General features: G+C 35.0%; 1 long non-coding RNA gene across 1 annotated transcript; it reads right to left on the bottom strand.

Moving 5' to 3' along the window:
• Nucleotides 1–6,455: 6,455 nt before the first annotated feature.
• LOC113298108 lies at nt 6,456–9,590 on the bottom strand. The gene is made up of 2 exons (XR_003333993.1): nt 9,275–9,590; nt 6,456–6,617 (listed from the first exon to the last, which is right to left on the bottom strand). It is a non-coding gene; the product is annotated as an uncharacterized LOC113298108 (long non-coding RNA).
• Between the last annotated feature and the right edge of the window lie 5,589 nt (nt 9,591–15,179).

Here is a 15,179-nt window from a genome sequence, read left to right as displayed (position 1 = left end):
TAAGAACGGGTTCCTAATGAAATTTCCGAGAAGAGACGTTTCATAGACTAAAAGAAGAAATACATACCAACTTAATTTAGATGCAATCATAAAGCCAAAGTTAAATGCATTCATCAAGGAGTTTTAAGAAACAAGATATCCCCTATAAAATTCCACAGCCGCACACCCCGCAAGATATTACCATTAAGCACAAGTTCAAAAGAACTCTCCCCCATTTGATGTCATTCCCGAGAGAACAACAAGAGCGACCTTAATTTCGAAAGAAAAGAAGGATTTTTAATTGGACACCAAAAACCATAAGAAAATGATTTTCTATATCCAAAACTCAATCAAATTAATCACAAGTAAACCCATGATTAATTTAATTGGAATACGCAACTAAATCAAACCAAAAAAGTGATCAATTTAATTGATTGTGCTCAACATAAGTAAACTTACGGAGCTACGACTAAGGTAATCATACAGAGATGACTAACTTAATTGTTCACATACTCAACATAAGGAAAACCTTACGGAATATACGACTACATCAACCAATGGAACATAGTTAGTATATCCATTCATATACTCAACACAAGAACTTGTGGAATATATGAAAACTCAACTAGACTAATTACAAGAGAACCAATAATTAGTCTAATTGGAATACAAACAACCAAACTAATCACGAAGGTAATCAATTTAATTGTCAAAAGTTTTGCTCGACAAAAGAAGACTTTCGGAGCAAATAACTAAATAACCAACCAAGATGATTAATTTAGTTCATAATGCTCAACATATAGCATCTTATGAAACAACTAACAAAGCCAATAAGAATAATCGACTTAGTTGTATCGTGCTCAACATAAGACACACAATGGAGCCTTCACGGTAATACAAAAAGAATGGATCAAAGAAGATCAATACCGCGGAATACATACAAGGATCTATTATATCTTTCCATCACTATATGCATAATGACATAATAGGCTTTATCCTTGTCACACAAAAGATTTTATCCTATTTTCCATCAAATAAATGACTGCATAGGCATAACTTTTGTATTTTTCAAAAGTCCATTCGTCCTTTCATCAATACGAAGACCAATTCATGAACGAATTTACTTTTGATAACATATGGGACCATCAAGTTCACGGACGCAAACAATACATGTCCCATAAAAATATTGCAATATCACAAAATCATAAAGATTAATACTGCAATAACATCATCCTCCAAATATTTTTAGAATTTAAAACCAATAAACCTAAAAAATAAACATAAGAAGATGAAAACAAAATAGCTATGTGTAGTCACAATCTTCGCTATTGAAAACGCTAGTTATTCTTCCAACTAATCCAAAAAGAAGACATACTAGGCAACAAAAAGACAAGCTAGAGAGAATCAGACCTCCATCGTTTCCCTGACAGCGAATAGGGATATGGGCAGTACAGGATCCTCACAAGACATGGAGTCTTCGGGCTTGTGAACGCCAACCTTCTCTTCTTCATCAGAGAGATGATTCTCTTTACGAAGATCATTGATTTGAGATTTTATGAGACCAAGGTCAAACACAACCTTTTCCAACTCAGTTTTCACCTTATCAAGACCTTTTAAAGTATCAACAAGCTGTTGTTTTGCTTCCCCAAAGTACTTAAGAAAGTCATGAACAACTTCAGCAGAGATCATATCATCCTTCTCAACATCTTCATGAGAATAAGCAAAGAAGCATGAAGCATTGGGATGATCTTCATCTACAAGTGTTCTCTTCCTCCTGGAACCAACCTCAACACTTTTGTCAAGAAATCCTTTTCCGAAACCACCATAGCAAGAAGAGGAGGAAGACATTCTTTGAAAATCCAAAAACCACCAGAGGTACACGTACGTGACTTGTAACCCTAAGAGGTTGGATATTTTATCCTTGGGGACAACAATGTAGGTTTTCAAATAAACTGTTGACTCGAGCCAGAACGGAATCCGTTCGAGTACAACAAATACCCAAGAAATAAAGTCCTACAAACATTTGAAAACAGGTCCTAAATACAAATTTTAAGACAGTATGCAACATTTTCTTTTGACTTAACCAATACTTGATCTTAGCGGATCTGTCAACACAAGTTTAGCTATGGACGATAAGAAAATAGCTTAACTTAACAGATGCAAGCAACAAGTATACCTGTTTTTAACATAACTTACTCATCAGGATTTTATATGAGTAAGTTCTCGAACCTTGTGATTAATTAGCACAAGTACGAGCCTACAGGCTCATTACGAGGTTTATGTCTTTGGTTAAGTTTGTTTTTCCTCTTAGTCTTAGAGAGGGATCCTGTTTGACATGAGAAATTATCATAAAATTTATTGTCATCAAAGTAAGAGACATAGTTAGAGTTCTTACCAGAAGTGCCTTGACATGAGGAAGAAGATAATTTGTTGACAAGCTCTTTGTATCTTACAATTATCTCTTTAATATCCTTTCTTATCTTATCAATTTTCCTTTCTTCTGGAATGATCTTCTCAACATGAACAATGTTGCATTTAGAGACAAAGCGTTGAACTTACTTAGGACAATGTTTATTAAGACGTCTATTCTGCCCTTGAACATTGGAGGAACTCACTGTACTGACTTTCCTGGTTGCATACACATGATAGGTACGAAAACCAATTGTATCAATCATACGGATGTCAGTCACACCTTTGAGAATCAAATCTAGGGTGTGTTAAAGTTGAACTAAGGAGTCTTTATTCAACTTGGAGTTTCTCTTCTGTCTAACAGAACACTTGGTCTCACAAACAAGACATACCTTTTGATCATAGGAATGATTGGAGGATGTAGTCTTAATATTACCGACAGAAGAGTTGTCTCTTTTACAGAATGTCCCAAGTTCATGATTGGAGGAAACATTAGGAACATCTGTATTTACTTCTGAATGTAAAGTATCAGAAGTTCTTGGTACATTAGATTGCTTTGAACATCCTTGAATGGAGAGTTTATTCAAGCGGCATTCAATATCCAAGGCATCCTTTTCGAGGATGGCCTCAAGAGTCAAGCATGAAGACTGATCTTCAGCGTTGCCATGGACTTTGCAATCTCTTAAAATACCAAGAAGAGCGTTGACATGGTGTTTTAACTGATTCCTTCTAACAGCTTGAATTCTAACAAGATTTAGAATCAATTTACTCTCTTCAGCTGTATCCCATTCATTAGAAGAGAAGGTCTCTTTCGAAAGGGTAATCATGAACACTCATGCCATTGTTTGTCTGTCTCGTCAAACCACAAGGTTTCTCTATATTCGAGATTGAACTTTTCTCTTTAATATATTTAGACGAGAGAGAATCTTTATTACTGGTGACGCGTTTACCAGAGATAGTACTCTTGTCCATAGAGTCAGATCGCTACAAACACAGACTTGTAAGGTCTTAACCGTGTTTGCCTACTCTGATACCAATTGAAAAAGCGGGGGTCTAACAACACCACCCAATATTCGCTTAACAATCCGTATGGACTAACTCCGAAATACTTTGCTAGAGAATCAACTAGACAGTCAGACTCAATCTAGATAAAAGTATCTCAAGGAGTTAATATCTCTCTCTTGATTTGATTTTTACTCAAGCTAAAATAATAGCGAGTCATTATCAAATACAAGGAATAACTTGGACGGTACAAAAGACCAATGTCCAAGTGTTAATCAATGAAATCAACAACCACAAGGTCGGGTCTCTAATCGATTAAACTTTAACGCACAACTTGTATTATTTCAATTATAAAGATAAACAATATAATGCGGAAAATGAAATAACACAGACACCAGAAATTTTGTTAACGAGGAAACCACAACTGTAGAAAAACCCCGGGACCTAGTCCAGATTGAATACACACTGTATAAAGCCGCCACCGACACTAGCCTACTCCAAGCTAACTTTGGACTGGACTATAGTTGAACCCCAATCAGTCTCCCACTAATTCAAGGTACAGTTGTACTCCTACGCCTATGATCCCACCAGGATACTACGCACTTGATTCCCTTAGCTGATCTCACCCACAACCAAGAGTTGCTGCAACCCAAAATCGCAGACTTGATAATAAACAAATCTGTCGCACACAGAAAAGTCTATCGAAGGATAAATCTGTCTCCCACAGAAAAACCCTAGGTTTTTTTTAAGTCTTAAGATATGAAATCAAGGTAACCATGAACCAATTGATAATCCGGTCTTATATTCCCGAAGAACAACCTATATTAATCAATCACCTCTCAACAGTCTTACTTGAATACACAAGAGGACGTCGAGGAATCACAAGCGGTGAGACGAAGATGTTTGTGACTTCTTTATCTTGCCTATCGGAGTACTCTCACGATCTCAAGTCAATCAATGATTGTACTCGTATTATAGAAGATGCAAGATCAGATCACACAACTACGATAAAAGTAGTATCGGTCTGGCTTCACAATCCCAATGAAGTCTTTAAGTCGTTAACCTGGTTTTAGAGAAGAAAACCAAAGGTTAGAGGAGAATCGACTCTAGCGAGCGCACTAGTATCACACATACGTGTGGGGATTAGTTTTGCCCAATGCTAGATGTCTCCTATATATAGTCTTCAAGTCAGGATTTTGCCTTAGTTACAAAGCAATCAATATTCACCGTTAGATGAAAACTTGATTTAGATTCAAGCTAATATTTCTCAACCGTTAGATCGAAAACTTATCTTGTCACACACACTTGAGATATAGGTTTACTGGGTTTGTGAAAACCGTGCCCAAACGTGTACGTGTATGTTGGTTCAACATAGTAACCCAAAAGGTCAACCATATGAGCATTTCATATTAACCTTGTTCTTCTTCACCATAACTAGTTCAATTGACTCAAATGAACTAGTTAGAGAGTTGTTCAATTGCTATGAGATCTTATGTAACTACACTAGACACAATTGAAACAAAGATGATTCGATTCGATTGAATCGGATCATGAACTTTATATCCACGGTTTGCATACTGCATTCCTTAGTAATTTAAGTTTCATGTTCAGAGCACATCTTTAGATCATAACCCACTCAAGTACGCAAACAAGTTCGCGGACTTAAGACAACCGGCAGAGTTTTGCAAACTCATTATAAAATCTCGGCAAGGAGACTTCCGCCAGTTCGCGGACTAAACATGCAAACGATTTTTCGGAAAATACAGCAGAAATTCTCGGCAAGAGAACTTCCGTCAGTTCGTGGACTGAGTTCGCGGACTTGGCAAAGCCAATTCCTCCAATTTCTCTCAATCAACAAAATTCACAAATTTCGGATTAAGGAATATGACTTATGCACATATGTGTTTCCACACAATGCTTATATCCATCATTGGTTATATAGACCTAAACTCTCATTCCAACCATTGAAACATTCTTAGAGGACGTTATACAGTTGTTAAACTATTTCTCGTCAAAGCGATTTTCAAAGTGATTGAAACAATATGACTTTCGTCATTAGGTGAAGATAAACCCGATCAAAGCGAAACTCTTTACCAACACATGATTTCGAGATATAGATAGGCGAGATATACTCGGCTCGAAATATCAAATGTGTATGATCCAGTCTATATAGCATACGACTTTTATCTCATAAGAAGTAGGAGATAGACTTTTGAGTGATAGATAAGTTCAAGTCTCCACATACCTTTTTGTTGATGAAGTTCCACGGTTCCTTAGTAGATCTTCGTCGTTATATGATGAATAGCCATGAAGTCCTTGAGCTCAACTACACTTTTCTATCTTAGTCCGAGACTTAGCTATGTAGACTAGAAATCAAGACTCGTAATTTTGATCACTAACATTGACAAACATGCTTGATATAGCAACGCATGCGAGGTCGACCGAGCTATGCTCTAACAGATTCATTAATCACATTTTTCATTATTGATTACATATTTACTTGCTTTACTATTTATTTTGTTTTCTATACAACCTATAAACAAACCCCTTCCCGTGACATTTGACAACTGAAAAAACTCTGTCTTTCTCGTGGGAACGAATTCAACCTCCATTATATTACTTGTTAATTGTGTGGAAATAAGATCACTAATTTTTGTCAACTAAGACATGCATCACAAATCACATTTCCAAATAAATGCTTCAGGTCTTCACTATCCTTACCACATATGTAGCACCTAGACGCTAATGTGATATCAATCTTCTGTATCCTATCCTTTGTTACACAACACTTTCTGTTGAGTTTCCAGTTTTGACATGCTAAGTTCGAATGCACTTATTTCTTCGTATAAAAACATCCACATTTTTATGTGGGATTTTATTCACTTAGTTAGATGTTGATCAACTGTAAAATCTCCTAAAGGATGTAATATATATGTGACGCCCCAACTCTTTAACCTGCTTAGCTAATTGATTACAACCTAATAGAAGCATCAAGTCTAGATTATCCATTTTATGAAACTCAGTTACATAAGCTAAATCCAAAGATAAACCCATACACTCTTGTGTTGTATAAACGAAGAACTCTCTTGTGATATGAATATATTAATGTGTAGTTTTACAGAGTAAATAAAGAATAAATATATATAAAAGATTCATAAACGTTCTTAATCTGCTAAATCTTCGTACTACGAAACGAATATCTTCATGCGCGCCATCTCTTCTGAAAACTGAAGTGGAAACGAGTGAGCACATCATCCCAAAGGGGTGCCCGATGGAAACAAATAACTCTCAAGTAACACTAACATGCTTCAAGTTCTAAATGAATATAAATTGAAATAAACGAGAAGAAACTATTCATCCATTTATGTATGCATCATGAAGCAAGTGTCACTCTAACCTCGTCAAACTCATTGGAGAAGACGACGCGAGAGCAACCCTAATCAATAATAATAACATCGTCCACACAGAATGCCCATACAAACCATGATTCAGAATATTGCTATCAAGATCAGAAAGTTAGACAAACAAGTATAATATGCACACGAGTGATTTCCCCAAAATAAAATAATATATATAATATTTAACCGGCTTAACCCGACCTACTATGTAATACTCAACCGGCTTACCCCGACATACTATCATAATAAAAGTAAAGTGCGTAATCTTTAACCGGCTTTCCCCGGTCTACTAAGATATAAAAGTAAAGTGCGTAATATTTAACCTGCTTTCCCCGGTCTACTAAGTTATAAAAGTAAAGTGCGTAATATTTAACCGGCTTTCCCCGGTCTACTAAGAAATGTACAGTGCGTAATATTCAGCCGGCTTACCCTGCCTACATAGAACATAGCAAGAAGCCGTGGGGAGACACAGTCACTCCTTGCGTGGGATTCACACAACACATATTACACACATATGTACATACATTGCAAACATTGTACATACTGATATTAAAAAACACATCATGCTCGCAGATAGAAACAAAGCTCAATGATTACAAGAAGGTTACAGAGTTCCCACCTGATTTGATGATATGCCATGTCTACCTCAAGATCCGCAGTCCACTAGATCATTCTTTGAATCGATCTTTGTTAATAAAGGGTAACTGTTAATCACACAAGCACTCTAAGAGATTCGCCAAAAGGCTCACACAAGGCTCATAACATAGTCTCATACAATTCTCTAGTTATAAGTTAAGTGAACGATCTAATGGTTCTAATCCCATTTATGATTCTACACCTTTCCATTATCTTTAGCACATCTAAGGTTTAATTATTGAATTAGGTTGATTATAAAATCCATTCGGATACGTCTAATGAATATCTATAACTTTGTAGAAGAAACCAAACGGACCACAAGGTCCAATTCATTGATCAATTGTAAAACTGACCCTAAGCCCAAGTCTACTAATCCGACCCATTAGTCTAAAGCCCGGTCAAACAAGGTCAACTAACGGTCACTAACAGTCAAAGGCCGACTAACAGTCAACGTCTAACGTTAAGTCAGAGTCCAGACAAGGTCCACTGGTCAACTCTAAATAGGTTAACTGAGTCAAGACAGATAACTCAGTGAGTTAACACGGTTCAGCTCAGTTAGATAAACTGAGTTACCTAAGAACATAATCATTCAGATTACAGAAAGATTCAAGGCCAATGCCTTTGCACAGGCCAAACTTCTATTTCACAAACAAACAAGCAATACAAAAACAAACACCCCAAACCCTACAACTCAAATACAAGCCTAATCTACCATTACATCATCTGTAAATTCAACTACACAAGAACATTTATTCAAATCCCATGAACTTCAACCCCACTGCCATTCTAAAACAATACCACCTCCATTACGATAAGAACATTCCCACCAGCAATACTGACTTCGTCTTGAGTTAAATTCTTCACAACTGTAGCTTACCTTCCCCAATTACACATAAACCATTCATAATCTGTAAATATCACTTCTTCTTGTTGAGAACCCATATGCAATTACTGGTTCTCATTCCAAGCAACATCTTCTTCTTAACTCTCACTGCATTCACCCAGCAATTCCAACCTATATCAGGTGCAATCTCAATACTATAATCTCCATCGCCAACCCCTAACAACAACACCACCACATTCTTCTTATCTTCAATTCATTTAAGACCCAAAACTAACACAACCAACAATTTCCAATCAAATGAAATACTCTTAGCACTGTCATCTTCTTAGCTTCACTCTCTATAGCTCAACCTCATCTTAACTTCTTCGTATTCAGAATAACTTCCTTCATATCATCTCAGCATCACAATTACAGAAGTGCAAGCATCTCCAAAACTAACACAACAACTTCATTACAACTTCAATTTGAAGTACTCTTCATTCCCAACCACAATTCAATCCTGCAACTTCAACTCAATCATCTTAATCATATCTCCAAGAACATTAACTCCCTAAATATCACCACTAACCTCAGCTTCATTTGCATCTTCCCTGTTATTAAGAAATATGAACCAGACCACCACCACAGCTACATCCTAAACTCATCTCAAACACAGACTCAAACAACCACAAATGACCACTTCCTTAATTTCTATGACACCATTCATTAACAAAGCTTCTACTAACCGCAAATAATACAGTTCACCACCATCTCAACCAATTCCTTCATCTGTTTCAAGTTTAATTGTTTCCAAACACATCTCTTCCAGTTCCTGTAAATTATTGAATCACTCCATGAACCCTAACCAAATTGGGGAAGAACAGGGGAAACCCTAATTTCTCTATGAACTCAAAATTAAACTCCATATATTCATCTACACTTCAATTATCAAAAAACCCATACTATAATCAAACAAAACACATCAAGATCATAAAGCAATTTCAATGAATTCGAAACCCTAAATTACCTTTAATCGATTCACTTTCAGAACAACTTCACTTCATCATTTCGGTGATAACCCTTCAATCCTTCATCCATGAACGTCACTTTACCATCATCGGTTCTACAAGAACCCTAACTCCAGAAACCGTAACCTCAATTCAACATCTACATCATCTTCTTCTTTTCATGGAGTTCAAACAACTTCAGTTCTAACTCCATTCTCTTCGATTCGTCAAGCTAACTAACTATCTATGAACATCTCACGCATAAAAATCTCTGAGATCGACAGAGAAAGGGAGAAGAGGAACAGAGAGGAAGGAGAAGTAAGAAAGAGAATAAGGAGAAATGATTTTTCTCTCGACACGATTTGGTGATGATAAGGCCAATAAAACTTATGAAGGCGCCCACGAAACAGATAGGGCAGCCAAGCGGTTGAGCCAATGATATCTTGTTCGTCCTGGCACACGATTAACAGGCTCGAGCAGTGAATCCCGCCTAACTTTTCGAGATGAATCCATTGATACTAGTTTCGTATCTAGATCGTTGTTAGATTAATTCCTATCAAATAAAACCTCCATTAGCTAATCGAGTCATTGGCGACTTAATCGTTTCTTGACTAGTCTAATATCATTGACGAGCTTGAGGGTCCTTACATTCTCCCCACCTTATTCATTTTCGTCCTCGAAAAATCGAACCGTCCTTCTGGTCTTCAAAAACTCCCCACCTTATAGAGAATTACTATCTCTCAACTAAATGCAAGCATTGCTCATACTTACAAACGCTCGAAAATTAATTCATTTTAAATGAGTTCGAGAAAACAAGAAAAGAAACACGAACCTATATGTCTTTCTAAAACCAATATTTAGAAATTTGGGGCACTAGGTTTAACTATGCCGGTTTAAATTCCATCAAATAAAGAAAACTAAGTTCTTCATACTAACTTTCCGTTTCAATATTTTAACAGTTCTAAATACATGTAAGGATACTCAGCAAGTTCCTAAGGGTATTTAAGACCTACCAAGAAACCACTAACCTTACTATTTCTCCACTGTTAGATTGACTATGTATTCTTAACTTCAAAGTAATCATTTTCTAATCTTTATTGGCTTCTAAATAATAATGTAAATGATTTATCCTACGATTTTTACTTCATAACAAAAACACAACAAGAAACAAATCAACCAGTGAAATAAATATTTTAGTTAATAATAGCTTTTAGTGATTAAGATTTATCTCACAACCCATCCCAGTTCTAATCTAATCTAATTCACTAACTAGCACTAGCTATTATCTATTGTTTCCCATGTAAGATCTAATAGTGAGCTCTGATACCAACTTGTGACGCCCCAACTCTTAAACCTGCTTAGCTAATGAATTACAACCTAATAGAAGCATCAAGTCTAGATTATCCATTTTCTGAAACTCAGTTACATAATCTAAATCCAAAGACAAACCCATACACTCTTGTGTTGTATAAACGAAGAACTCTCTTGTGATATGAATATATTAATGTGTAGTTTTACAGAGTAAATAAAGAATAAATATATATAAAAGATTCATAAACGTTCTTAATCTGCTAAATCTTCGTACTACGAAACGAAAATCTTCATGCGCGCTATCTCTTCTGAAAACTGAAAACTGAAGTGGGAACGAGTGAGCATGTAATACCCTGCATTTTTTGTTATTGAATTTCGGGACGAAATTCATTTTAAGGGGTTAATAGTGTAACACCCCGTAATTTTTTTAATACGATTTTGGCCCATAAAACCCACCCATAATATTTTGTTCGGACTGTAATTTAAATGTTAATTTATAAAGAATAAAATATTTAATTTTAGTTATATTCATGGTTGCCAAAATAAAATAATAAAGATGATTTTTAATTGTGGAGAATGTGTGCATTGTGTGGTGTATATATATATATATAGATATATCTGTTAAATTTTGTGTCACTATTATTTATGTGTTTGAGGTGCATGTACTTTAATAACGGAGTGTGTTTAATAGTGGGGTGCATTTTAAAATAGTATGACCCTTATCAAAACTTGAGTGGTAAATAATAATTGACTAGGGTTTTAATACCAAAACCATGTATAACAAAACAAAGAGAAAAAAAATCAAAAGAGGCGTCACTTTCATCTTCTCCAACTTTTATTCTCTTTTGTTTCCTAACACAAAAACCCAAAACACTTTTACCCATCACTTTCATCTCTCTTTCCTTCTACTTTATTTCTTTTTACCTCTTTTTGAATAATAAAAGAAAACGAAAAGAAAGAAAAGAAACCCTAATCTATTAATCATTCTTGTTCTTGGAAATTGTGCATACTTTGTTTGGATTTGGATTGATTCATGAGTTTGGGATTTTGCTAAAAAGGTAGGGGTTTCTACCTAATATCAAATAAAACTTATTTTAGCATTAAATTTATATTGATTTTCATACTAATAATCATCATGTTGTTTTTTTTTAAATTCATTGTGTTGTTTTTGTATCATTTAATTTATTTATGATTTTGTATGTTTATGTGTTTTCTCGTATGATTTTGTAGAATTAGGTTTCAGAAATATATTCACATAAATGTATATATATGATTGATGATCAGGCTCGTTATATTGATAGTTAACATAATTGGGTACACTTGGTTAAATTTTGAGAAAAATCCACCGTAAATTCACCGTTAAATGTTTGTCTTAAATTTGGTAATTGTTTCTGAAATTCTGGACAGTTTTGTTTGTTTGTGGTTTTGATGTTTTTAGGAAGTCCTAACGATGTTAAAATGATTCTAGCTATTAAAAATAGTTTTATATAAATATCGTATCTTTTATTGTGATTTGGATTTTTTCAATTTCAAGTTATGATGATTTTATCATGAATTGTTTTGGTAATAACATGTAATCTGCCCAGTTTTTATGTTACTTTGTAAAAATCATATCTTTTGTTTAAACCGTTAGTTTTATGCTAACTTTTTATATGTTATAGATAAATATGTTGGGAATGTTCATATAAAATTTTAAGACGATCGGAAGAAGTTATAATTATGAAATATATAAAATAAATTTTTGCAGTTAGTGTGTTTGCTTATATGGTTGAAAGAACTACATCGTTAGTTGGGTTGTGAACTTATGACTTGTTGATGAAGTGGTTTGGAATATTAAAATGTATATTGTATGATATGCAGTGTGAAATGGAGTCAGGTTTATATCTACGAAAGTGAGTTTTATTTATTAGTGGATGGCACTGATTTGTTTTGAGTTATGGGAAAATATGTATCCGTCTGCTGCTGAAATGTCAGGCCTTTATGGCATCCCACCACTGGTGGCTACCCGGGAAGACTGTTCGGGGAACAATAATGGTTTTGTCAGGCCTTTATGGCATCCCATCACTGGTGGCTACCCTGGGAAGACTGTTCGGGGAACAATATGGTTTGTTTACCGGAATAACTCTGGCAATAAGATTAAGAATCTGGAATTTTAGATTGATGATTTTTGAGTAAGAAAATGTTGATTATTTGTGGTTGAGAATAATGTAAGTATTATTGCGAATTTTTATGTATGATTTTATTTATCGTATGTGCTTTATTTGTTTGATTTCGTTGCACTCTATTATTTTTTGAAACTTCCTACTGGGCCGTGGTTTGCTCACCACTTTTCCTCCCTTTCCACAGAGAATGAAGAAAGACTAGCCGTAAAAGAAATTATTTTGTAGCACGGGGATTTGGGTATTGCGTTTTAAATTCAATTGAGGTGTTGATCTGTTTCGATTGTGTACTTTCGATTTTATAATTAGTATTTTACAGTTTTGTAATTTCGAAAGTAATGTTTAATAAAATTTATTTGAGTTCAAATTTCATATTCTATTTAACAAAATAGTTTTGAACGGAAAATCTGGTCCTACACGAGTGGCGGCACGGAAATTTGGGCTTGCTAGCTGGATCAGACCCGACCCACAAGGTCGAATCCGCGTCCGCTGGAAGTCCGAAAATCCGGGCTGTCACAGTTGGTATCAGAGAACGGTTCCGATTTACTTGGACTGTGCGTGTGGACTTACCAGTTTTTGAAACCTTTTTGTGATTTCATTTTTGGTGTTTTTTCAGTAATCAAAACAGTTTTCTGAGTCTTAGTTGTCGTATTTTCTTGTCGGGTTTTTGTTTGTATAACACGATTTTTATGTTGGCCGTGTTTAATTTATTTTGGGAATGGGGTAAGGTAAATAAATAAAACATGTTACACAAAAGTAAAATAAAAATTGTTTGCGTTTATGAATGTTAAATTAAAATATTTAACAAGTTAAGCTCTAAAATATTTCATCCTTGATAGTTTTGAATTTCGTGACAAAATTCTCTTTAAGAGGTTAATAGTGTAACATCCTGTATTTTTTATTTTTGAATTTCGGGACGAAATTCTTTTTAAGGTGTTAATAATGTAATACCCTGCATTTTTTTTTATTGAATTTCGGGACAAAATTCATTTTAAGGGGTTAATAGTGTAACACCCTGTAATTTTTTTAATACGATTTTGGCCCATAAAACCCACCCATAATATTTTGTTCGGACTGTATTTTTAATTGTGGTGAATGTGTGCATTGTGTGGTGTATATATATATATATATATTTGTTAAATTTTGTGTCACTATTATTTATGTGTTTGAGGTGCATGTACTTTAATAACGGGGTGTGTTTAATAGTGGGGTGCATTTTAAAATAGTATGACCCTTACCACTTCAGTTACATAAGCTAAATCCAAAGACAAACCCAAACATTCTTGTGTTGTATAAACGAAGAACTCTCTTGTGATATGAATATATTAATGTGTAGTTTTACAGAGTAAATAAAGAATAAATATATATAAAAGATTCATAAACGTTCTTAATCTGCTAAATCTTCGTACTACGAAACGAATATCTTCATGCGCGCCATCTCTTCTGAAAACTGAAGTGGGAACGAGTGAGCACATCATCCCAAAGAGGTGCCCGATGGAAACAAATAACTCTCAAGTAAACACTAACATGCTTCACAGTTCTAAATGAATATAAATTGAAAGAAACAAGAAGAAACTATTCATTCATTTATGTATGCATCATGAAGCAAGTGTCACTCTAACCTCGCCAAACTCATTGGAGAAGACAACGCGAGAGCAACTCTAATCAATAATAATAACATTGTCCACACAGAATGCCCATAAAAAACCATCATTCAGAATATTGCTATCAAGATCAGAAAGTTAGACAAACAAGTATAATATGCACACGAGTGATTTCCCCAAAATAAAATAATATATATAATATTTAACCGGCTTAACCCGACCTACTATGTAATACTCAACCGGCTTACCCCGACCTACTATCATAATAAAAGTAAAGTGCGTAATATTTAACCGGCTTTCCCCGGTCTATTAAGTTATAAAAGTAAAGTGCGTAATATTTAACCGGCTTTCCCCGGTCTACTAAGATATAAAAGTAAAGTGCGTAATATTTAACCGGCTTTCCTCAGTCTACTAAGAAATGTAAAGTGTGTAATATTCAACTGGCTTTCCCCGGCCTACATAGAACATAGCAAGAAGCTGTGGGGAGACACGGTCACTCCTTGCGGGGGATTCACACAACACATATTACACACATATGTACATACATTGCAAACATTGTACATACTGATATTAAAAAACACATCATGCTCGCAGATAGAAACGAAGCTCAATGATTACAAGAGGGTTACAGAGTTCCCACCTGATTTGATGACATGCCATGTCTACCTTAAGATCTGCATTCCACTAGATCATCCTTTGAATCGATCGTTGTTAATAAAGGGTGACTGTTAATCACACAATCACTCTAAGAGATTCGCCAAAAGGCTCACACAAGGCTCACAACATAATCTCATCCAATTCTCTAGTTATAAGTTAAGTAAACGATCTAATGGTTCTAAACCCATTTATGA

This window comes from Papaver somniferum, chromosome 7, assembly GCF_003573695.1.
Source record: "Papaver somniferum cultivar HN1 chromosome 7, ASM357369v1, whole genome shotgun sequence".
In the NCBI taxonomy this organism is placed as follows: Eukaryota; Viridiplantae; Streptophyta; class Magnoliopsida; order Ranunculales; family Papaveraceae; genus Papaver; species Papaver somniferum.
Note: the sequence above shows the minus strand (reverse complement) of the source record. Positions and strands in the feature narration are given on the sequence as shown.